The following is a 23,524-nucleotide window of genomic DNA, read 5'->3' on the forward strand; positions in this document are numbered from 1 at the left end:
ACAGGTGTTTAGCAGAAGTAATTCACAGGCAGTAAACAAATGACTGTTTCTTTCATTGGAGTTGATGCTGTATATGAAGATCTAGAGGCCAAGTCATCTATCTGAGACTGTTGGGTCACACTGCCAATACTGTCATTGTAGATTATGATTGAGTCCACTCTGTCATCTACGACAATAAAAAGTACCAGTCAAGGATTTAAAAATTCTTTCTCTAGCTTCTAAGTAGCTGCTGAGAACTTTTTGTAATTAACACTGAAAACAATCTTGTGTGTGTGTGTGTGGGGGGGGGCGGGGGATGGGAGGGCTGATTATGAACGGAAAAGAGAAATAAGTACAATTTATTGGGGTTCTTAGTGTATACAGATGCTGCACTCCAAACACTGTTTAAGTGCTTGAGTGAATGTGCTATGGTGTTTGACAGGCAGATTTGCTGTACTCTCCAGAGAGATATGTTCTAATACGTAGATACAGCAATTCTCCATCATACTTTTATAAGTATCCCACGATGTCCTGACTTTCTAGTTCTCTTTGCTCTAATTATAAAACACTGACTCAACCTCTAACCACTGATCAGTTTGCAACTGTATCCTGATGCCAAGAGGGTGGTGCCTTAATTTAGAATCAGCAATTTTTAATACTGGGTCGTATCTCACAACAGGAAGCACACGCTAGGTTTTGTCTCAGTAACAAACAACTTTATCTTAATGGCTTAGCCCACCTACCTTTCTTCCTTTCTCACACTTTTTATCCCTCCAAGGCTGGCATGGGCTTTGCTTGTTGTAATCATCTCAAACTGTTCTCAGGATAACATAGCCAAGGACGCGACATCACACACTGCCGCCTAGATGCTGTCTGCATACACTTCACTCCTGTTCATCTACTAGTTTCTCTTCCTCCTCCTCCTTCCCCTCTCTCCCTCCTTCCCTCACCCTCATCTCTCTCCTCTCTTCTGCCCTTCTGCCCTTTTCTTTTCTCATCTCCGCTCTCCTCCTTCTCTCCCTCTGAAGGAGCAGGGACCACATGTCAAATATGAATATGACGGAGACATGCAAGTCTACAATATTTCAGGAAAGTGAAGAGAAGATTCCCACATTGGATGGAGTAGACTAGTAGCAGACATGTGCACGTATTGAGAATTGGATTGGCCAGAGGTGGATTCCCTCTCTAAACCTCTGAGCACTCAGCAGCATCGAATTTTTGTTTTTAGACACCCGGACTGACTCTGAATGTGGTAACCATACTAACACGGTGTTACCTGTACAATTCTGCTATCCTTGCTAGCTTGCCCACTTTACTGCCACGGTTTGTGCTTTGTGTAATAGTGAAAGTGATTCCTATAAATTCAGTTTGAATTCTTCTGCTAGTCAAACATGTGAATACATTATATCTTGGCCAAGGACTTCCTTTTTTGTAGTGATACTTAAAAATGGCTGTGGATATTCTAGGATGAATTTACTAGGCAAATGTGGCTTTCAAGAGACTGACCAGTTCTGAGACAATCAGACAGATCAAGTTGTAGGCCTGGAAAGAAATTTGAGGACAGAGTCTTCATTCTACATGGACTCAACATTTTATATCTGTCTCTTTCCAACAACCACATCTATATCTATATAGATATATATTATCTCTCTGCTCTCCAATGCCACCCATATCGCCATGTCTACATTGAGTAAAAAAAGGACAATTCTGAGGTATAGGAAAACTTCCCCTCTGTCAGGAACTATGAAGCATCTCTAGAAGCCCTTTACTACATAGTTTTAAAATAGATTTTAAAAAAAATCCAGTATTTTCTTACTTAGCAAATATTTTAAGTACTGTTTGGATTTCCAAAATTGGTAGGCCCTAAATCCAGATAGGTGAAATCTGCATTTGAAAATGTCTTGATCCCCAAAAATATAAACAGAAAACAAATATCAACATCTACCCCTGTCTGTGGAACACCCAGGAAAGTAGGTGTGGCGACTTGTAAACGTGACTGGCAGAAGAAGCAGATTCTTGCGCTTCTCCCAAGCCACTTGGAGGATGCTCTCCCCAGTTCCTTGCGTCCAGCACATCAACAGAATGGTTTCTAAGCTACAAGATGGCTCCAGTGGACACAGAATAATCACCTGGCAGTGTGAACAGGGAGAAGGGATCTCTTACTGCTCCCCCGTCAGCTGCTACACATCCAGACATGTGGCTAATCATTTATTAGCTTCTAATTTTGGAGGCTGCCTTCAGATGATAAGCCTCATAAAAAACTAACAAGGGGATATCTTTGATAAGCCAGTTAATCATTAAAAGGATGAACAACCAGTTGATTTATAGCTTACTGGAATACATTTGAATGTGAAAGATAAAAAAATGGTATTTCCTTTGTTCCTTAAAAACTACATCAGTAAAAACATATACATACAGCAACACTAAACAGATTCAGCAGGTTGTATTTAGACATTTATCCATATATATACAAAACAATACTCATTAAAGATTAAGGGACTATGAATTTGAGAGAGAGAGCAAGGCCACATGGGAGGGGTTGGAGGGAGGACAGGGAGGGACAAAGTGATGTAACTCATATTTTAGTTTAAAATAAAAGAGATAGACTAAGAAAAAGGACTTCAAATGTTCCTATTTGTTCTTAGTCCAATTTCACTGTTTCTGTATTCCAATCACCAAAATATTATTGAAATGCAACTGTAAAAAATTCCACCAGTATTAAATATTTCAAACAGGTCCACTCCTTTTTTTGCTGAGGCTTAGAGATTTCTAGTTGAGTGACTGAACTCAAAACACTTTTGATTCTTAAACTGCTTAAATTTCTTTTTATTTAAAGAAAATAATTTTGCTCTTTTTTTGTGGTTTCTGAATTCATGTACCAAAGAGTATACAAAGAATACAGATTTTGTTTCTAGTCTGTAGGTTCCTGTGAAAATGCAATGGTTTGCATTGCCCATATATATTTGTGACTTAAAGCTTAAACTTATGGTAGATCATACTTCCTCTTTCAATTTACCCCATTCTTTCTAAACTCTCTCCTTTGTGGGGGAAAGATCAAGGCACATTTCTTAAAATAGTCTGTCTCTAGAGGGAGGAACCTGGTACTCACACCGCAGGTGTTCTTAGTGTCCATCTGCTGTGTGCATCTATTCTGTGTTTAGATGCAAGACTATGCATTAAGAGCTTAAAGATGAAGACTGTCTCTTAGGACCTTTGTGAGTGTCATGCATCCTGCCTGCAGCACCTCCTTCTGAACTATTGGGGCTCTCATTCCTTCATGTCTTTCAGTCTGTTTGTTCTTAGGAACACATTAGCTGGCCACTTTAATCTTAGATCATCTGGTTAGATTTTAGTGTTGGCAGTTAAAAGTTTGATCCCTGGAAGCTGTTTATTTTTTCTCCCATCTTTTTCTTCTTTTTTTTAAAATCACTCCTTATGCCTCATATTTGGATGATCATAGTTGGACTATGAGGGGAGTTGGGCAATGATGGCCAGGTTCCAGAAAGCACTTGCATTTTTCTCTGACAATATCCTGTAGTATTTATAACCTAGAGTCACATTTAATTACATACATCGGATGAGTGGTTCCAGGATTTCCGAGAGGAATGAATTAAATCCCTTGTTCTCCCTCCTGCCTGATTTCCTGCTCAGGATTTCAAAATTCTTAGGGAAAACTTTTCATCCCTGAGTGAAGGCTCTGGAACATTTTATAAATTACACTTGCTCACACAGTAGCCTGGATTAGGTGCATGCTGATAGCAGGCAAGCAGGGTAGGGGAGCTTCTGTCACCTTCATACCTCTGAGACTGGTTGGGCCCTCTTCAACCAGAAGGAAAGAGACACTTTTTGGATTCAGTATTTTCAGGAATGACTGCAGAAAGGAGTTCTGTTCTCTGTGGTTCTGACTCCTATGAAGAATAGCCAGTTGCCCTGGGGCTAGGCTGCTTGAGTGTAAGAAACTCCCATTTAGTTATAAAAAGATACATAGAATGTGATCAATCACACTCTTAGCTCTCATTTCAGATACATGTGGCACCGAAATCCAAAAGCTCCTGCTAGTTGGATTGATTAACTTCATAGATCTATTGAGTCCAGGGACTGCAGGAAGCTATCTAGTGATTGAAGGTCAATGTCGCTTGTGAGTGGCTTTTACGTAGTGATTCTTAAGCTTCATAAGGGTGATTCAGGACACCTACGGAGACCCTAATGAAGAAAAGTGTCCTGCTTTCCTCTCTCCTTTCCCTCCTTCTCCTCCTCTTCATGAGGTGCTGGGTACTTGGGATTGAACTCAGGACCTTATACATCCCAGACCAGTGTCCTACTATCAAGCTACAACCTCAGCCTTTATTTTTCTGAATCAGAGACTATGTATTTTTAGACAGTCTTCAATTCCCATTCTCCCTGGCTCAGCTTCCTAAGTGCTGAGTGCTGGGATATAGGCATCTGGCAACACACCTGTCTAAGGTAGTACTTCCTAAATTATGATGGTGATACATAAATTTTTATTGTTTTAATCACTGAATTTCCTTCTATTTGTTTAAATTCATTAATTTATTTTCTCCTTTGTCTTGGTTTTAACTTAATATGAGCAAAAGTTCACTGGATAGTAATGCAATTTATTATTTCTACTTTCTCCTCAATAATACAAGCATTCAGAGCAGTTAATCCCTAAATCTTCAGCTGGCAGGGTCACAGTGGAGAGGCAGTGCAGTCACAATTTTTTTTTGTATTCTATTTCATTTCTAAATGTCTTCCCTAATAAAGATTTAATTAAGAAAATTTCATTCTATTGGTAGTAATAAGAAACGAGACCTAAAACAGAGACATGGATAGCGGAAGGAAACAGATAAAATGAGTAGTTGTCAACAATGTGATACTATTCCCAATATAACACAATTAAAAAAATCAGAAATAGTAAGGGCTTAGTTTTTTTTTAATGGATAGAAAACAAAGAACTTAAGAGAATAAAGGAAGATAGAACATTCAGTTAAAAAAAAAGAGAGAGAGAGAGACCCCCACATTGAGCAGCAACTTAAAAAATAAAGCATTTTAGAGATCGGCTTAACAGTAACTATGAAGAAAGTCATAAACTTTTACTGGGTTGTAAAAAGAAGGTAAGACAACAAACAGGAATAGCATTCCTATGAATGAGAAGAGAACGCTAAAATGCATTGATTTTTGATCAATATGCACGTATATGATATATACATGTATATTTCAAGTTTTACCAACCAGGGTCTTGGTGTAACTTTTTTTTTTTTTTGAAAAATATGTCCAAATGATTTCGGAGCTTATGAATTAAAACAACAGAAAAGATTTCCCTGTCTTTGCTGGGCAGTAGTGCTTTGAGCCAGACAAGAAGACCACAGGTAGCATAGTGCTGAGGCAGCCAGACACAGAGATCCGGCTCTGGTTCTTGTGGTCTCTGAGCTTGTGGTCCTGAGAAGTTCCCAGACAAAAATTCTGTCATTTTCTACTATGGTGGATGAGTATTTCTCAGTCACTCAGTCAGGATCAAGCCGTGCTGAGAGCAAGCTTCACCTTCAGGGAAGTCAGGCCCTCGTTGGGGAGGAAGACACTAAAATTGCATTCTGGGAAGAGACTTTTAATCTCACAGGCAGGCACCAATCAGGACCCTGATGAAGTAAACCCGTGTTTTCTGAACTGTTGGTCTAGAGGACTAATTGTGTTTGTTTCGATCCATGGTACGCATCTATTTGGGAACTTATAAAATTGCTTTTATGATGAGTATTATGAATGATTTCTATTCATGACCAAATTTTATTTCTATCTCATTGCTGGTGGTTAATAAATCTATGATTGGCAAATGACCCTGGCTCATACTTTGAGGAGCATCAAAGTAGCAATCTTTTGAGTAAAAAAAACAGTACTACAGACAAACTCTGAGAGCCAAATTTCTACTATTGCAGTGACACTTCACCCATCTCCCTTTCAGTCACATGACCACTCCAGTTTCTAGACTTTCAGTCTCCACCTTTGGCCTCTGGCAGTGGCATGAATGCCTCTAGTGGTAGCGCAGTCTAGCATAGGAAATGCCTAAACTATTCTTGCTTCAAATCTTGAGGCTCTGCCCCCTAGCATTGTGCTTTAGGAAGACCAAGAAATAGAACATACTGGAACAGAACATGTATGATCTTCTGAAATAGAAAGGAAGGAAAGAAAGGGTGATCACCAAGTATGTTTCCTTTATCTGGATACAGATTGGTAATTTTTCTTTTTTTGTTTTTTTGAGACAGGGTTTCTCTGTGTAGCTTTGTGCCTTTCCTGGAACTCACTCTGTAGACCAGGCTAGCCTCGAACTCACAGAGATCCACCTGCCTCTGCCTCCCAAGTGCTGGGATTAAAGGCGTGCACCACCACCACTGCCCGGCCAGATGGGTAATTTTAAACTCCAAAATTATTATTATTATTATTATTATTATTATTATTGTTATTATTATTATCTTACTTAGGATTTTTGAGACAGGGTTTCTCTGTGTAGCCCTAGTTGTCCTGTAACTCACTCTGTAGACCAGGCTGGCCTCAAACTTGTAGTGATCTGCCTGCCTCTGTCTCCCGAGTCCTAGGACAAAATTATTTTAAAAGGTTTTAACTTTCAATTTTAAATTTGAATTCAGGTTGAGGAAAGAACTCAGTTGGTAAAGTACTTACTTTGCCAGCACCAGGACCGGAGTTAAACTCCCAGAACCCACTTTAAAAAATAAACCTGGGCGGAGGCAGGTGGGGGAGATGGCTCTGAGGTCATAAGAGCAAGAGAGCTGTCCATGCCCCTCACCAGCTGCAGCCCTTGGGAGAGGGATCCCTACACCATACCTGGGCAGCACAGTGGAGCCGATCCTTGTGGTGGGTGTAGAGGTGGGAGAGCGGACCCTGAGAACGTGAAAGCGGAAGAACTGGCCCCACCCCCTCGCTCATTGCTGCTAGGGTGAACTAGTCAGGGCAATGCTGGAGAGCTCACCCTGGTGGTGAAGAGCTGTTAGGGGGACCAACCCTGAAACTACTCCTGGCCCTGGAACCAGGGTTTCCTGTTGGCCCACTCCAACATCCACTCCATCTGTGATCTGCTGGAGTGTAGGTGTGTGTGTTGGGGGACAGGGGTGAGGGTGGGGGTCGGTCCTTCAGACCCAGGGCTGCAGGATCTCCTTGACACAGGATGTCCAGGAAGAGTCCCAGTAAGGGTTCAATGTCGATGATACCATAGCAGGGACCGGGGCCTCGAACCAAACCAATGATTCTTTGCAATGAACGCCTGCGTGTAAAGACATATGGACAAAGGGGTTTACTGCGTGACTCACTGTGTCACACTGCAGCTTCCAGGACGAGATTTTTTCCCCCTTCTTCCCCCCTTTTTTTCCTTTCAAATTTTATTTTGTTTTATTCTGGGGTAGGGTGGAGAGGGAGATGGGTGGGATCGGGAGACATGATGTGAAAGATACAAAGAATAAATAAAAAGAAAGTAAAAAAAAATAAACCTGGGAATAGAGGGGTGGGGTGAGGGTGGGGTTGAGGGTGGGGTTGAGGGTGGGGTTGAGGGTGGGGTGGCTCTTCAAGACAAGTTCCAGGCCAATGAGAGATTTTGTTCATAAAAAAAAGGTGGAAAACATGGATGGCTCCTGTGAAACATTATCTGAGGGTGTCCTCCACACAGAAGCACACAAATTAACACAGGTGCTCTTGCATGTATGCATGCAGGCAAATACACACACACACACACACACACACACACACACACACACACACACAGGAGTTTGAGTTCAACTTTAGTTTTTTTAAAAAAAATCCACAGTTTTCCAGGCTCTCTGGAATGCTCAGAGCTCTGCTCAAATTATACCAGGAGAAATTGCTACACATTTTAAAGAACAATTTTACACTGCCATAAGCACTAGTTTATAATTATAATTACATACACCTTATGAGCTTGTTGGAAATATTAAATGAACTAATGTTGGTAGAACTCCTAGAAGGGACTAAGGATATTTTCAAGGGCTCCATGTTAACCATTGTCTCAGAAACAAGAGTTGGCGTATAATTATTCGCTTGTGGATGGTTTACCTCTCTACAGGGCTTTACCTCTGATTAAGCCTTCAGAAACACAGCTCCTTGATTATTTTCTTTTATCAGTTGGGCGGAAAGACACACACTGGCATGTCCGTGTTACTAGTCACCTAATTAACATTTGTATTTTGAATCAGGGCATGTGGTTCACTGTTGTCTTAAGCCTTTCATCTGGAGACATTAGTTAGAAAGATCGTCTCAGTTGATCTTGAGGGGGAGAGAGAACAGACATGTCCCTAAAAGGCAACCTGGACCGGGCGTGAAGTGAGTGAGGGGAGGACCGGTCTCAGTAGCTGGAAAACCAAAACTCTTTGTGGCCCCAAATAAGGTTATGTTGCACTCATGTGTCTTCCTCTCTGAGCAGAAGCAGGCCCCAGTCCACGGGAGGGCGGGGGGAGTTCTGGTTTGTAATTAGCTTCTGGCTGTCAGACACAAATATGTCTGAAATTAAGATCAAGGTCTGTGAGCCTTTGAGGGGGAAAAAAACTGAAATCAACCCTGAAAATTCCCCTGGCTATCTGAAAAGGCCACCCCGCCGTGAGTGTTGTTTCCTCACTAGGGTTTATCTCTACAGGTGTTTTGTAGAGGCCTAGACAGCCAGTCAGCCAGTGTGAGTCATCTGGCTGTGGTAAGATTAGGAATTCCTAAAACATGATAAAGGATCCGGAGTCTGAGACAGGAAAGGTGTAAGGGAAGTGCCCTCCGCAGCTCCCGCCACCCATTCCCACCACGTGATCTTGTTGTCCTTAACCTTTGGGTAGATATGGGCAGTTACCTGCTTTCTTTCTCATCTCCCCACCTTCCCTCCTCCTCCTCTTTTAATATTTACTTATTTTATGTATGTGTGCCTGAGTGTGCGTATGTGTACTAGAGGCTATGCAGGTCAGACGAAGTCATTGGATTCCCTGGAACTAGAGTTACAGGTAGTGGTGAGCGGCCCTGAGGATGCTGGCAAGAACCCAGGGGTCCTCTTACTAGCGCAGCAAGGACTCTTAACAGCAGAGCCATTGCTCAGGCACTGCTTCTTCTTCTTTTATTCCTGTTTTTTCCTCTCCTTGACTGTCCAAAGTCATGAAATATTATTTCTATTGAGTATGTAAAATATTCATATTTTAATCAGAAATCCCCCCCGCCCCCGCCATGTGCGTGTGTAAAGGTGGTAGAGTTAGATATGGTTTAAGAGAGAACTGAAAAGGAAGAAATAGAGGGGGCAGAGATAGGGGGGGAAGCTGGAAAAGAGAAAAAGAAAAGGGAGGGCCGGTACGAAGGGGCGTCGGTGACTTGGTGCTGGATGACGGTCTTGACGTGAAAATGAATGGACAGGCTTCCTTGCTGCACAATGCCGTCTTGTTTACAAATGCCACGACTAGAGAAAAAAGAAAGTCAGCTAAAAGTCAGGACGTATTCTCTGCACACTTGAATTGCTGAGGGGTTGGGCGGCGGCCAGTTGGCCACTCTTGTTCCGGTTCAGGGCTAGGAGGGTCTCCACCTCCCATGCCCGCCTTCCGTCGGTACAAAAACCGAGAACCGCAGTTACCGATGCTGTTCCCCGGGGACTCCGCTTCACTCAGAGAGCAGGGCGGGGGTGCTCGGGGCTTTAAATAGGTTTAAATGTGTCTCCGGGGAGCCCGGGAGCCCAGCGCCGGGATGCAGAATGAATACACCTCTTCAAAGTGCACAAGTTGAGTGCGCAAGTGAGCATTAGTTTGACTTTGAGGACACCTAGTGGTCGTTATTGGTTGTGTCCCTCAGAGGCCACCGGGAAGAAAATCAGTGTAGCTACTAATCCCGGAGGCAACCTCTCTTTTCACAGCACCTTCACAAAGTAACTAGAATTTGCTCGAAGCTTCAAGATAAAACTGCTTGGCTAAATCCTCGCTCCTGCGGTTCACTGTCGCTAGACAGAATTCTCTCGGCCTAATTGCTTCACGAGTGACTTGTAGGGGGCTCACTGTGTCACACAAAGAAAGCTCTAAAGACTGAAGAGTGGTCATAACCTGGCCAACTCAACTGATCAGACAGCCATTCTGAGACTCAAGGATCAGAAGAATTCTATCCTCATGGAGTTTTCTTTTTTCTGATTTATAGTGATTAGTAGGCTGTACATGGCTTTTTATTGTTTTTCTGAGACGTTAGTAATAAATGCCTTTAAAATAAGTGTGCAAACAATAGTTGTTCACTGCAGAAAATTCAGTTAACAGAGAATAGAAGTTATTGTTGACTTTTTTGAAGGTTATTTTCTCTTTTCATCTTCCAATAAAAACTGATTTAAGCCCAGACTGTAGTTTTTTGACCCTGGTTTTAGGGTTATAGCACTATATGCTAGCTCTTTCAAATAAGAGAAAATTCAGTGTAATGCACTTTGTGTAAAAATAAATAAAATTTAAGGTTAATCCATTTCATTTAAAAACTATATAATCTATAATGTAATTTTCTTAAACCATTTTTTTATTCTTTGACAATCTTATGCATGTATACAGTATGTCCTGTTAGTTAACTAATTAGTTCTTTGACAATTTCATATCTGTACAATACGTTCTGGTTACTCTAGCTCACCTTTTAATCTCCCATCCCACCCTCATTACCTCTTTTCCTCTCTGTGTCCTTTTCTCAGATTTTGACTTTTGGTTTTGTTCTGTGGCCCATTTGGCTAACCAGGACCATATGTGTGACACTAGGTTGGGACAATCATTGGAGACATGCTGGGTCTCCAGGGAATGCATAAATGAAGACAATGACTTGCCCATGAGGAAAGTTATCTCTAAAGTGTTTTATGTATGTATTTCATGTGTAAACAGATAGGCAGGCATTTGTCATTGAATATTAGCTTTGGCCTGGTCCACACTGCCCTGTCATACCATATCCGTGCCTATTCCCAATCAATCAGTGCTTCAGGTTAGGGTTCCTCACTCACTGTTATCAGGTCCAACTGGTGCCCCTGAACCTCCATGAAAGACTTTAAGGAATTTTTTTTTCTTTTAGCCCCTGTACTCCCTTTGAACTTGAATCTTTTGTGGGTAGTGTCTTGATTATTTGTCTTCAAACTTGATGACAGTGAAGTGCTCCCCCCATAGCCAGGTCCTAAGAAACAGTGACCTTTTCCACATCTATAAATAGAAGTGACTGTAATTAGCTGGGGACCTGACATGAACACTGGAGACAACTTGGACACTATCCAGCAGATGTTAAATTGTGGAAATCATGTGTTCTGTTTCTTTACTCTGGGCCGGGGTACAGCTCTCTCTGTGCTTGTCTTCTGGGCAGAAGTGTTCACCATGGTCCACCCCCACTGAGTGGAACAGCTAAGATTCTCATTTGTATTTCACGTCTGCCCTGGGTCCCTGTTCCTTACCATCAAAGTAACTCACAAACAATTAATTCTGAGCAGGCGGTTACGGTACAGAACTTTGAAAACTAGCTGTTTCACAGTGAAATACATGGCAGCTGTCGTTCAAGAAAGGGTGACAGGTAAGCTGGTTTCTGTTTGCTTTGTTCTTGGCCTATGTTTAGTTGAGATTCTTGTTGCATTTAACATGGAACCCAAACACTTTTACATGGCCTCAAGGACTTGCCTAAGCACCTCTCTACCCATGTCTCTAGATTCTTCTCAAGCCACACTTGGCTTTGCTAGTTCATGTTCATTCATTTTTCAACCCCCCTGGGCTCCATTATGACAGCACATGGTCACTTGGCTGCTCTCTACTCATTCTTTCAGGCTCAGCTTAATCATTACTTCCTCAGAGAGCTGCTTCCTTGTCCGAATCCCAATTTGATTTCTTTGTTTTCTCTCCTGCCATTTCTGCTTCCTCACACTGATCAAACATGTGTCTTTATTCACAATGTCTGTATCCAATACGAGGAGGGGTCTGTCTGCTGTATTTCCCCATGCACAGCAGGGTGTGCCACGTGTAAAGAGCATTCTGCACTGAACAGATGAAGTCCTGCTTTGTTAGGACAGAAGCCAAGGGATGTGCAACTCATCTCCACACACTCACATGGCCTCAGTGCCTTGGCTAAACCTTTGGTTTTCTACAGAGATTATTCTTGGTTACTAAGGTTTTAGAATGAGCAGAATGAACAGGAACCAACTCTTTAGAAAAATTTTTTAAAAGCAAGATTATCTTTAAACAATTCAGAAAATAAAGTTTTTCATTCAAAACAGGCCATTTCAGTTACTTTTTTTGTGAAAACTTTTAATAGTTCAAATACCATGGGGATAATTGCCCATCATGGCAGGTAAGTCTGTGTAATGAAGAGTCTTCAAGCCCTGAATTTGTGGACTGAGAATTAATTGAAACAATAACAACCAATTCTTTTTTTTTTTTTAAGGCCTTGGCAGTGAACATTGCACAAGTCCAGACATCCTACTTTTTACCCATGACTAAGCCTTACACACAAACTATTAATTAAGGTATTAAGGACTGATCAAGTCTGATATTCACAAACACCAGCAGATTAATAAAGCTTATTTAGAACTTGAATTTGTCCTTCTTTGAATATATCTGGCATGCTGTCTTGGCACTTGCAAAACTTGAATTTTGAACTTGCAACTTGAATTTTCAGAGGGACATATATATCATCAGGCATCATGATTTTGAAGCTGATTTTGTGTTTCATTGCCTGTTAATATCAGAGACTGCTGTCCATTGAGTTTAATACTTTTTTATTTGACTTGTACATTATTTGAGCAACCTTTTTATGGGCATATTATTTCACTAGCAATTTCCGTTAAAAAATTTTTCCCTGCCGGGCGGTGGTGGCACACGCCTTTAATCCCAGCACTCGGGAGGCAGAGCCAGGCGAATCTCTGTGAGTTCGAGGCCAGCCTGGGCTACCAAGTGAGTTCCAGGAAAGGCACAAAGCTACACAGAGAAACCTTGTCTCGAAAAACCAAAAAAAAAAAAAAAAAAAAAAAAAAATTTTCCCTAAGGCAAGGCTCTTGGGTTTGCGTATATCATAATTATATAGATCAATAATTATATAGATCATTCTATTTTAGAATGGCTTCTCAGAAAACAGTGCCTGAAACAAATACTTGTGGGCAAGTAGATAATTTAAGAGATGGATTCAAGAGGATGAGGAGTGGGAGAATCGTTAAGAAAGGAAGGAAGGGGGTCCACCTTTATAGAGGAGATTGCTGGTATGGTCACTCAAGATCTAAATTCCTTGAGAATCTTCAAGTGCCACCTTAGCCAACCTGAGGATGCTTCCTTCTGTCCCCACTTTTCACTGAATCCACATGTCACAGTGTATAGGACTCTGACGTGTTTGAGGGTTGGTCCAGGGGACTTTAGGACACAGCCTCCCTTGCTTCACAGCCAGGGGCTGGGAATGTTCTGGGTCAGAGAGAAGACTCCTAGGAGTCTTGGTGGACTGTGCTTAGCGTGTGGTTGAGCCTACTCTGAGTTTGTATAGAGCTTTCCACTGAAGACTGACTGAAATGAGAGATGGTCCTAGGATGTGTACAGGTAACAGATTCTGTGACTAGCTCTCTATACTTCTTATATGGTAAATATGACTAATCCCATTCATTTAAGTGTGGGATAAGTTTATTGTTGCTACTGGATATTGTTTTTATTTGTTAGAAATTCAGAATAGGTTGGAGTATGAGTCTAGGAGTCTTAACTATAACTCAGAAGCAGTAAATTGCTAGGAGTACAGAACCAGGCTTTTCTTAGAACTGAAACTAGCTAGAATTTCCTTCTTACTTCTGCTCTCAGACCCAAGCTTGTGTGTACATGCTCTTGGCCTTATCTATTCACAAACATCACCTTTAAGGCACCTTTCCAAGAGTCTCTAATCAAAAGTAATTTCTCCTCTTCCTGAACCCTTCTGAGACTTTCGTGATAAAATTCTAACAGGATCCACCAGAATCAATGAGACACTTGACTCGACTCTCTTTTGTGTGCTGTTTCTACATTCTGCATGGTCTTTTCCTGTTTTCTAAAAACCTGGTTAATTCTCAACTACTTTAATCGGTACGTCACTAATTTCCCTGGATCCTTGAAGTTACATCGTCTGTGTTCAATAAAATCAGTGTATCTCAACTCCTCACTTAGGTGCTCACATTGGTAACCTAAGAGATTTTATTTCATTCACTCCTGTGCTTAACAGTGTAACATGATGACTTACACAGCACACGTAAAAAAAATTATGCAATGCTAAGGGGAAACCCCTAAAATTTCCTCTTGTCTTTGTAGGAAAATGGGGCTATAAAAACATCTCTGACTCAGGTATTTAGATGCCTAAAGTTACATTTCTATTTGAGAGAGCTCTAGGGTTAAAAATATCAATGACTCAAGTTGCCAGGTGTCTGCAGATAGTATTTCTTTCACAAATTTTATGTCAACATAGTGGCTAAGGCTGTTTTAAAAAAAAAAGCAAGAAATGAGAAGACATGCAGATTGTGTTCAAGATGAGTCAGATTTGACATAGAAAGAAACTGGTTTTGAAGTCCTCCTGTCATGGTCTAACTGAGATTTCTCCTGTGTGTAGTAATACTCACCAAACAAGTTCTCTTGATGTGCACTTGGCTGACCAGAGACAATGATATATAAAAATATATCTAAGGATACAAAATGCCCAAAGGGGGCTTTGAATTGACCACATTAAAACTTTTACAAAGCTGACTATGCTCCCACACCATCTTTCTTAATATTTAGTTGCATCTCTCCTTTCTGTTTTTTATAGTTCAGAGATTTTTGATCTCAAAGGTTCCCATGTTATGAACATTTATCTCCCATCCAAGTACTAACCAGGCCTGACCTTGCTTAGCTTCCAAGATCAGACAAGATTGGACTGGTTCAGGGTACTATGGACACAGACTAAACATACATTCCTACTAGTAGAAAACGAAATGTATGACAATATTACAGAGATAGAGTGAAGCACTAATTTTTTGATGAGGAAATAATTATTTTCTTGAATTTTGACCCATGCTCTTTTCTTCAAAGTGTCTTGCTTGTACAGATGTCTAGCCTCTTTGGCCATAGGGGTAAAAGGAATCTTGCATATTCGACAGCTGTCTCCTACTCTTTACCCAGAGAAAAGTGTACATCCCACAGTGGAAGTAAAACAAGTGTGCAAAAGTGATATTTGATCCTTACTGAAATGAAATCAGAAAGGACTCATATGTCTGTGGGGTGGCTGAGGAAAATTCTTATTTGAAGGGTAAGTCAAGACAAGGGTACAGAAATGAGGGAGATTATCTACAAAAATTTCAATTTTCTTTTTTTTTTAAAAAAGTGTTGATCACAAGTAATTTCAGTTAACTGTTTTCCAAAGTCACATGCTTTTGGAAAGGTTAAGTGTTGGGCTGTGCTGTGTGTATTGTGGTACATATTGCTGGGAGAGAATTTACCTCTTCTTTATCTTAGTGTAAATTTGTCCAAACACTACTTGTGTTGGTTTAAATGAGAATGGCCTCCGTAGCCTCATATATTTGAATGTCTGGTTCCCAGTTGGCAGACTGTTTAGAAAGGATTAGGAGATGTAGCCTTGTTGGAGGAGGTGTCACTCGGTATGGGATGAATCAGCCCTAACAGGCCTGAGGGCTGGCCAGCCCAAACTGGTAATGAGAGCCAGTGTATAACATACTTCCTGGGAGCCAACTTGGGTCTGCCTGACAGCCTTGACAATGGTGTCTGTTGTGGGATGATCTGTATGTCAAATTGCTCTGACTGGTCAATAAATAAAACACTGATTGGCCAGTGGCTAGGCAGGAAGTATAGGTGGGACTAACAGAGAGGAGAAAAGAGAACAGGAAAGCGGAAGGAGTCATTGCCAGCCACCGCCTTGACAAGCAGCATGTGAAGACGCCTGTAAGCCACGAGCCATGTGGGAAGGTGTAGATTAATGGAAATGGATTAATTTAAGCTGTAAGAACAGTTAGCAAGAAGCCTGCCACGGCCATACAGTTTGTAAGCAATGTAAGTCTCTGTGTTTACTTGGTTGGGTCTGAGCAGCTGTGGGACTGGCGGGTGACAGAGATTTGTCCTGACTGTGGGCAAGGCAGGAAAACTCTAGCTACAGGTGTCTGAGTGGGGGCATGAGATGACCTGGATCAATGAAGGGGAGCCATGTCACATCAACAGATGCCTATGCAACAGACCCCTCCCCGGGCAGGGTGGAGGGTATATAAGGCTTGCCCCTTCTGGAAGAAATTGAGCTTGTTGTTCGAGATACCACACCTTCTCACCCCCTCTCTGGAGGGAGCCTTTAGGACCTAGTGCCAACTGAGAACTGGGCATAGGCTTCGAGGTTTCTAGGCCCAGATTCCCCTACCCCACTGCCTTCAATTTGTGGATCAGATGTGAGCTCTTAGCTACTGTACCAGCACAATGCTGCCTGCCTGTTGCCATGTTTCCTGCCATGATGATTGTGGGCCAATTCTCTGAAACTGTAAACAAGTCAAATGCTTTCTATTTCAAGTTGCCTTGGTCATGATGTGTCTTCACAGCAATAGAACAGTAACTAAGATACTACTGAATACATACACACAGACACATAGATTATTTTTGTCACCTTGCCAAATCCAAGTATTTTGAAAGAATAACTACTTAACCTGTGAGCAAATGGGGCAGGATACTAGAGCATGGCTCGTCTGGTGGGGAAGCTAAGTCTAGTTGGCTCATTTCTGGGGTGCTGGAGAAGCTCGATGGATTGTGGATGACAGTAACTGCAGTGTTAAAGGTGTAGTAGAAACATGGCCTTCCACCTGCCAGCTGTGTAGCTTCAGGTAAGCTGTTTCAGGTCCTCGGGGTTCACTTTCATTTTTCTCATTTGTAAGCTGCGAACAAAATCATGACCATCTCACAGGAGTATGTGCTAATGAAATGAGATTAATATATAGAAAGTGCTAGGGCATAAGCACACAATGAGTTTATTCTTCTACTTATTTTTCTCTCCTTCTCCTTTATTTCTCTTCTCTTTATCTTTAATTTCCTAGTGTATAGAAGATTAGAATATAGCAGGATTTATAAGAGACACAAGTAATGAGAGATCAAAGGATTTTGTTTAAAGGGTGAAGGAATTTATTAGGGAGGAAAACTCACTACAGCATGGGAGATTTAGCGTAGGGTCCTGGAAAGCTAAGGTGCAGTCCAGCGCTGTTCTACCACTGAGACGGTCCACACCATCCAGCCCACAAGTGAGAGAAGAGAGCAGCCTATGTGCATCTCAGGTCTTAAGGGTAACTCTGAACCATGCCCTGGGGCAGGTACTTCAAGGTCATAGGTAGGTAGGACAGTTACTTGCTACATCTCTAGGGGTGGTGTTTCAAGGTCATAGACAGAACAGCTATCCACTACATCTCCCCCTTTTGTCTAAATAAGAAAGTTCTAACCTAATACAATACTATATACAGTAGGAACAATTATCCAGGAGAGATGAAAGGTAATAACATAAACAAAAATTGAAATACAACCAGCAAGAACAACATCAAACAACAGACACATACCAAAGTTCAGAAATGTGCAGAACATAGGTAAATGACATGTTACAGAGATTGTTCCAATAGCTGTTCTATCCTAAAAAAATCTAACTTTATTATCTGAAATGTTCTTAGCTAAGATATATGAGAGGGTTATAACTCTATCTAGTCTTCAACCCCATCAAAGACCTGAGAAGGAAAATAATATTACCTGAGAAAACAGGAAGTACAAACAAGCAATTTCTGAAAAATTATGAGACAGCCAGCAGCCTGGACAATCACCTAAAGATTCTGAGCACCATGGAGGCATCTATTTTGGCTATAGGCCAAGAATATCTGACAGACCATTTTGAGACACAGGAATTATGAAAGACTATCTTACCCTGTCTTGGCAAGGTTTACCAGTCACTCTTCCTTGTGTCCTGCTAGTTCAGAAAGGACAGTGTTCATTTTGTCTACAGTTGAGGCAAGGACAGTTCTTTGCCCAGTTCTTGGCCATTTTGTGCCAAGAAGAAGACAAACTTCCAAACAGAGTGTCTTAGAAGCCCAACATTCTCTTGGGAGTACAGGGCTGCCAGGAGCAATTGTGTCTCATGACAACAGAATTCTAAGTTATCAAAACATTTCAATGCCATATTTTCTAGGTCTATGAAGTGTTTGAAGATTACCTATCCATCTGACATAAGTTCTGTAAATCTGGAAAACCTTTCTAACATAACTATTATGACACTCATGGGTGACTATTAATCTGTAAGACGTATCTACCTAAATAACCTAAGGACTAAGGCTTCACATATCAAGGTAAACAGTCTGTAAACAGATGTACAGTTTAAAGATAATGTCCTCAAAATTGTGACAATACATAAAATATCTTAAACTGAGGTAGAAATGTATAGTGCAATGTGATAACAATATCCTTAAATATGTATCAATATACAAAATATCCTAAACAGAGGTGAATATAATTTTCCATTTGTATCAATGTACAAAATACTTCAAATAGGAGTAGGAACATGTGTACAATATGACAATTATAGTTTTGAATTTATATCAATATACAAATTATCTTAAATAGGAGTAGAAAAAAGTTTACATTTGTATCAATATACAAGAATCCATAACAGTGCAATTTTCTAAGGCTGATAATTTGCTAAATTTGTTTACTAGTAGATACACTACCTAAATATTCCACACCTATCTATTCCCTCCTTTTTTCCTAAAAGAGAATCCCAAGCCTAAATTTTACTGTTCCACTCCAACCCTATAACAACTTATGCATAACCCTGAGAAAAAATGAAACCTTTGGGAGAGGGGACATCATTTTCTTAAAATTGCTTCCTGCTGTTTAGGGGGTGATGGTATCTCTGTGTGATCCTGTAAGAAAGCTAAATGGCTATGTATCAATAGGACTAGCTGTAGGGTCTGCAGGTTACTGAAGGCTATTGGGGTCCAGCCCCTCAATAGCCTTCACCCAGAGTTCCAGAAGAGACACTACTGGTGGCAGATTAATCTGAGGGATACTCTAGTAAATCTACATACACAATACTCTTTAGTTCCTACACTTTATTCTTATGAGTCAGTTCTCTCTCTCTACTCTTACTTAGCTCCTTTCTTGTCAGACTTCTCTCTACATTTATGTGCTGTTCCCCCTATGTGCCGTTCCCCCATATACTGTTCCCCCGTCTTAATTCTTCTAATTCTGTCCCATATTGGTTCTCATCCATCTAATTCTTCCCCATCTTAGCTCCTCTTTGTCCTTAGTTCCTCTCTAAAATCTTCTAAGTTTTCTCTCTCATTCTTTCCCATCCAGTTCTTTTCCATCTCCTTAGTTCTTCCCCTCTTATTCTTACTCACCTAGTTCTTCCCCATCTGGCTCTTCCTCCTCTTCCATCCTGTTCCTTTTGTACTCTTTTCTAGCCCTCCAATCTAGTTCTTCTCTAATCTAGTTCTCTTCAAATCTAGTTCTTCCCCATCTCAGCTTGTTCCCCTCCAGTTCTTCCCCATCTAGTTCTTCCATTCTCTTTTTTCTTCTCCGTTCTCCAGTTCTGAAAATAAAACTTCCTTTTATTCCTTTGGTCCTTATCTCTCCAAGCTATGTCTGCTCCCATCATTTTTTTTTTTCAGGGCAGGGGAAATGTGCTCGGTTGCTAGGCAACTTGGCTAAGCAACTTCTGTCACAGCTAGATATACCTGTAAGTAGGAACCCTTTAGTTATGAGTTAATTGTTAAGTGTGGATCTAAAACTAGAGATAAGACTTTGGAAAGGAGAAAGTTAAGCTTAATTAGCACATCCACCAGGCCTTCTCAAACAGATAGTCTAGATGTTTAAGTCTGTTCTTAGAGAATACAGAGGTGTCTCTGATAAGATACTTTTGTTGGTCTGAGGATGGTCCTGGCCAGATGCTGTTAATGACAATAATTACAGAAAGGCCTGAAATTAGGGATCCTGGCTGCGTTACTGCACAGAAGGTTATCTAAATATTCCATTAGTAGAGGGAAAATGGTGCCCAATGAATGATGGAAAAGCTACAATAACACACGAGAAATTCATAGCAGGAAATGGCTAATAATCAAAAGCCAAATATCACTGAGACTCCTTGAGCCTTGGCTTGACCTCTGGAAGGCTCTTGGCTTCTTCCAGGTATTATCTTGTCATAATCAGCTGAAATCCTACTTCATATTATTGCGGCTTGCAGCATAAGGTTATCTGAGATTCTGGCTAGAAGTGTATTATGATGGACCATCTCATTTTGGAACTGTTCTGAAGAGTTCAAAATTGATTATTGAGTGATTTGATTTTTAGTTTAATGGCATCATTATGGACTGGGTAGTGTCATTGTCGTGAGGCCCCATCTTCCTTTTGGAGACTTTAGAGATTGCTATTGGAAAGTTTTTCACTGTGGAGGACTTGAACATATTAATATCAAAATGGAAAGTTTGGATTTTAGAATGACGTGACATGTGAGGAAGGATTCCCAGAAATCAAGAATAAGCATGAAGAGAAATAGAATCTTGACAACTGTGGTCCCTAGATAATTGACTTTCTTCTGTCCCACACCAGGTGATTCTTCTGATATAAGACAGAGTCTCAATTCTTTCTTTCAGCAACATGATTGCATTAGAGAAGGAGAGAGCCACATTCCAACTCCAAAGCCAGCTTGATTTATAATTGAATTTGGACTACAACTTTTCTAGAGTTAAAGAGAAATAGATGTTAGACAGTGAAATATTATCCTGTGTATATTGGTACCAATAGTTCCTTCCCTTCTGCTGTAGACCTCTGGGTATCCAAGGCCTTTTGATTTCTTGAAGACAGGTATTTCTATTATTCTGTAAAGACAAAAACCAGTACCCTGACCCGACCCTTGTTTGGCACATAGAACCACTTAGATATTGCCTTGAGTTCTGGCCTATCAGTCACATTTTCTGCTCACCCTGCCAAACCCATCTGTACAGATAGAGGAGATTGTAGGAACCATGAAGTTCTTCAACTTGAGATGTAATCCCAAGTAACCATTATTCCCCTTAGAGCAAGAGAGAAAGTTCTAGAAACACTTATTTTCATATTAGGGCTACAAGGAGAAAAACGATCACCTGTGAGGCCCCCATCATGTTTTTAGATAATCTAAATGAATCTCTGGATATGGGTACCACCTGGCTGAGTCTACCTAATGTGTTGAAAGTGGAGTGGCACCTCAGTTCCCATTTATGCTTGACCAAGCAGTTACATTCCAGCCAAAACAGTCACAGCAAATTAGTGTTGGACACTCAGCGTGTGACACCTACTTTCTGTGCACACTCCATGTACTAACTTCCTTCATTACCACAGCGACTTTCTATGCACACTCCGTGTATTAACTTTCTTCATTACCACAGCGACTTTCTATGCACACTCCGTGTATTAACTTCCTTCATTACCACAGCTACTTTCTATGAAGGACACCATGCTTGTTCTAGTTTAACAAGGATAAAAAATGAAAGCACACAGAAGTGAGACAGCAGAATTAGGACACGCTACTCTAGCTTCAGCACCTACCTCTCTCCATCTCATTTCTCAGAGCCTCCTTGCTGTATTGACCTCCTGGAAGCACCTTTCTCACTATCCTGAAAAGTCATCAGGAAGGCTGCTTATTCTGCAAATCATTCCCCCCTTTCTGTTATTCTCTATTTGGACAACACTATTATTCACAAAAGTCCGTTTAGGCAATAAACACCTGCTATGGTATTGATGATGCATTTCTCTTCACCGGAGTGTTAAGCCTGGTCCCACACAAGGTCTAGTACAAAGGAGGTCCTAAATAATTCTGTGGAGGGAAACAATGGCATGTGTTGGATTTTCCTTTTTTTTTTGGGGGGGGGTTGATACGAATGTGCATATGTAGTTGTTATGAGACAGTCCATATTGAACTGAAATTCTTCACAGCTTATATCATGGAGAAGAAGCCTCTATTTCCTCCTGTGGCAGATTATTTTTCTAATGACAAAGAGGAATCAGTACAGATGTTAAATTTTCCTTGACACTAGTGTGTCATTAGTGATGGTTGGCACTAGGTGGTGCCAAGGAGCCTCTCAGGGGCTCAGAAAAGGGTTGAACTACATTATTAACTCTCAGTTTATGCTCAAAATAATTTAAAGATTTTTTTTCCTTAAGATTTGCAAATGTGCATTATTTGAGCCAGCTATTTAATTACATTCATCCCCCTGGTGCATTCTTTGCTCCACTGGTTATCTTATTATTTTTGAAGTGGAAAGGCCTTATAATTTATTTCTTCCAGTTTCTTAGTACTTAGAGACAGAGTTTTAATACTTGGGTAAAGACTTTATTTAGTTTTTGAGACTTAATATTTCAGATCTCGCTCTACTCCTGACTTGAATCCTCTTTCTATCCATAATGTGCAATGTGGTGACAGCTACTGTGGTTTTGGCCTGCTGTAAAATAAAATAAAATAAAATAAAATAAATAAAAAGGAAATTGAAAAGCGAACCGACCCATCAGCATTCAAACAAAAATGCTTATTTCTGTTTTTTCTTTTTAAGAAAGGTGTTGTTGGTTAAAACAGAGGCCCTCAGCAACTGCAATGGGTTCAACGCAAAGTTCTGTTCCCACCTTTGCTTTCCTTTAAAAATACAGATGCCTCACATGCAAAAGTGCACACATGGGTGATATAATATGTAAAACTTGGATAAATATGTACATTGTATGATGTGCAGTTATAGAATGTTTAAATCAGATTAAATACATGATCTCTTCAAACACCTATTATTTATTCCTAGTAAAAGCATCCTATATCCTTTCTTCTAGCTTTTGGAGGTATACTGTACTTTCCCATTATTTGTGGACCCTTCACTGTCTTGTTTCTATCTATGTCCTAGTTCCTTTTATCTTTGCCCACATCTCTTCACACTATTTTTCCTAGTCTCTGGTGACTCCTACTTTGTGTTCAACTCTTATAAGATCAGTCTTTTTAGGTTCACACACGAGTGAGATCACGTGATAACTTGCCTTTCTGTAGCTGGCTTACATTTTTTCATTGAACACAAGGAACTCTAATTCCAGTCACAATGTCTCAAATGGAAGGATCTTTTCTTAGCAGTTGAATGGTGTCACAGCTGCAGTATATACATATCACATTTTCTTTACATTCTGGTTGATGGACAGTTTGGTTGCTTCTGTATCTTTGCTATCGTGAAGAATGCTGATGTGAGCATGGGTATGCAGAGGTCTCTGACATACTGATTTCAATTCCTTTAGATATAGATTGAGTAGTGAGAGTTTAGAGTCATCTGTAGCTCTATGGTAATTTCCTGAAGGAAACTTTACATTGTTTTGCAGAATGGCTGTTACTAATTCACATTCCCACCCATACTGCAAAGGCTTCCTTCTCTTTACATCCTTGGCAGCCCTTGTCACCTTTAGTCTTGTTAGTCATATCCATTCATACTGGAGTGAGGTGACATATGATGGTTATTTTGATTTACATTTCTTTGATGATTAGTGATACATAGCACTCCCCCCCACCACCACATACCTTTGGTCTC

General features: G+C 40.7%; 1 long non-coding RNA gene across 2 annotated transcripts in view; it reads right to left on the bottom strand.

Moving 5' to 3' along the window:
- Positions 1 to 18,049, bottom strand: part of LOC131903763 (uncharacterized) — a 37,761-nt gene extending 19,712 nt beyond the window's left edge. The window contains exon 1 of one of the 2 annotated variants that reach the window (XR_009377589.1): positions 17,868 to 18,049. This is a non-coding gene — a long non-coding RNA (uncharacterized LOC131903763). The remainder of the gene's footprint in view (positions 1 to 17,867) is intronic. The other variant, XR_009377588.1, reaches the window with a different exon arrangement.
- Positions 18,050 to 23,524: the final 5,475 nt, after the last annotated feature.

Source organism: Peromyscus eremicus, chromosome 2 (assembly GCF_949786415.1).
Source record: "Peromyscus eremicus chromosome 2, PerEre_H2_v1, whole genome shotgun sequence".
NCBI classification, from domain to species: domain Eukaryota; kingdom Metazoa; phylum Chordata; class Mammalia; order Rodentia; family Cricetidae; genus Peromyscus; species Peromyscus eremicus.